The 2616-nt window shown below is 39.5% G+C and overlaps 1 long non-coding RNA gene across 1 annotated transcript; it reads left to right on the plus strand.

The window, feature by feature from the left end:
- Positions 1-695: 695 nt before the first annotated feature.
- Positions 696-2188, plus strand: LOC114073202. Its single transcript, XR_003574294.1, has 2 exons — positions 696-787; positions 1949-2188. It is a non-coding gene; the product is annotated as an uncharacterized LOC114073202 (long non-coding RNA).
- The last annotated feature ends 428 nt before the right edge of the window (positions 2189-2616 follow it).

Consider the following 2616-nt stretch of genomic DNA (forward strand, 5'->3'; position numbering starts at 1 on the left):
ATATTTTTGGTTCATTTGTGCATTTCCTCCCCAAGATGTGAGTAGCAAGCACCTTGTTTCCAGTGGGAAACCAGAGACAGTGGAAGTGCTGGGAAGTTCTCACCAGCACTGTCTGTTCCTTCCAAGCATTTTGTTTCCATGGCTGTGTTACTGTCCTCCTTTTCCTCCCCATCTGTACCTCTGAACAAGGGGTTTGTTCCTTCCTCTCTCAGCACCTGCAGCTGCAAAATGGGTGTTAACAGTGACTTGTGTGTGCAATTACCATCAGATGATTCCTGAGGAGTATTGGAGGAGAATGGACTTTATCAGTGATGGATTATTGAATACATAGCAATGTAATATTTCTTCTATAAATCTCTGGAACATAAAAAGTAACTAGTGCTGGTAAACTGAGCTTTGTGTGCCTTCCTGAACTTTTCTGAGTCTGGGGGAAGCGAGTGTGATTCCCTTCACAGAACCAGAGAGCAGTTACTTGCAGAAGGGACCTTTAAAGTCCATGCTGGCATAAAGTGGGAGATGAGTTGGGGGATCTAATAATTATTTTCTGTTACATTTATGGCCTGGCTTCTTCAGAATTCTTTGTTCATTCTCCCTCTCTTCCCTCCTCCCCCCTCAAAAAACCCAAACCCAACCAAAATCCACAAATGCCCAAACCACTGAAACCACAACATAAACCCACCAACGATGCCAAAGGGAGAAGGAAGAAGGAGCTGGAGCTGCTGAGGAAGAGCCTGAGCCTGGGAAATACCAGAACCCCTTCCAGCCTCTATCTGCTGTAATCTCTGAGGTAGGAGAATGTGTGCAACTCTGGATTATTTTAGCACTGCCACTAACAAATATCTGAGAGGTCATGAGAAAAAGGGTTCATTCCAAAGAATTGGTCTCAGTCTGTCTGCACAGCATGTTGTTAATCTGTATTTAATCTTGGCAGTCTTGGTTTGTGTGCATTGAATCAATGTTTTCCTGATCAGAAACCCCCTGTTATTGATTTGGGGACAAAAGTGTTGTAGGCACAGTAAAACAGATCTAAACACGTGACTGAACATATTTCCTGATTAAACCAGTGGGGATTCAGAAGTGGAAAATATTCAAGGTCTGTTCATTTCTTGGAAAGTATTTTAGCCATGGAGAGAGTCATCAAATCTGACTGACTTCTACAACTGTTTAGATTTCTGAGCATAACCTGTTTTTGGTTGAAAACTGACACTATTGACAAGTTTCCTGGTTTTGAAACATGAAAATCCCATTCATATGTTAAAGTTTCTTTAACCTGTAGTTCTTATTTCTTGTGCCATATTTTTTTATTCAGTTGACTGGAGATAACATAATCTAAAGAAACACCTAAACTGTTCCAGTCAGTAACTCCAACATTTGCTTTTCTCTGGGACAAAAGCACCCACATGCACACAGCATGGCAAGTCAGCTGCATGCCCAATAATACACTTCAGAATTGCATCCAAAGGAAGAAGATGGAGTGTGAGGATTGCAGAGATGGTGATTTGGTGATACAGACCTTGTGAACCAGCCTGGGATTGAGTCTGTATGACACAACAGGTCTTTGTCCCAGTCCTGGTGGCATTTGAAGGAGACTTAAGCTCTGTGCAACTGTATTTTGTTTGAAATAAAACATCAAGAAAAAGTCATTGAAGAGGAAGAAATTAGAAGTTTTCTGACCTCAGGACTGTTGATGTTGTTTATATTCCAATTTTGGTTTGTTTTTTTAATATGACCAAACATAAAGCAAGAAAACAGTCAACAAACAGAAAGATCATTTCATTGGTTGTTAATTCCCCCTCCCTTCCTCTGGACAGGAGATCTGAAATTTAATGTCTTCACCTGTTTGACAAGAAACTCCATGCTATATGTGGGACAGAAAGATGCTTTCATTTTTTAATAACCCTCCTGTCTTATCAGTCAGCTTGAAAAAAATTCTTCCCCTTTTTGTTAGAATGAAAAACAAATGGAAAAGGAAAAGAAGAGGCAAAGGTTGGAGACTGAACAGGCTACAATTGTCCTGAAAGCACAAACAGAGCAGGACCAGGTGGATGCCCAGCACTTGTCAAGGAGCAGCAGCCAAAACACAACTGAGAGCAGCCTAGAAATGTGCAATTCTGCAACTGCCCAGCTTGTGCAGCACTCGGAAGAGAATGATCAGCAAGCCTCGGAATGCCTTGACTCAGGTAAAACTTCCTTGGAATGTGTCACTTCATGGGATTCTTCACATTGCTTTTCCTTTTTTTATTATTCTTTTTAATTATATTTATTATATAGTATCTATTCTATTTATTTTTGTTTATTCTTTATTATTATTTTCCATGATGCCACACATTGATTTAATCTGTTGAAAAGATGAAAATGCAGAATTAGGTTGTTGTATTGGAAAAATCTTCTTCCTAAAAGTGCATATTTTTTGGTGTGGCTGGTACTGCAGCTGAAAGTGGGTTTGTTTTCTTATCATCATCAGAGATGCAGTCCACTTTCCAACAGGACTCAACTAAGTTGAATTTCGTTATGGAAACATAGAGTTTGCAATATTTTATGCTTAAAGATTATTTTCTGTAGCAAAATGCCATCTAACTTTTACATTTCCCATCATTTTGTGCATAATTTTGGACT

The sequence above is a fragment of the Empidonax traillii genome, unplaced genomic scaffold (assembly GCF_003031625.1).
Source record: "Empidonax traillii isolate 1590-97213 ecotype Southwest subspecies unplaced genomic scaffold, ASM303162v1 scaffold5665:size7509, whole genome shotgun sequence".
NCBI classification, from domain to species: domain Eukaryota; kingdom Metazoa; phylum Chordata; class Aves; order Passeriformes; family Tyrannidae; genus Empidonax; species Empidonax traillii.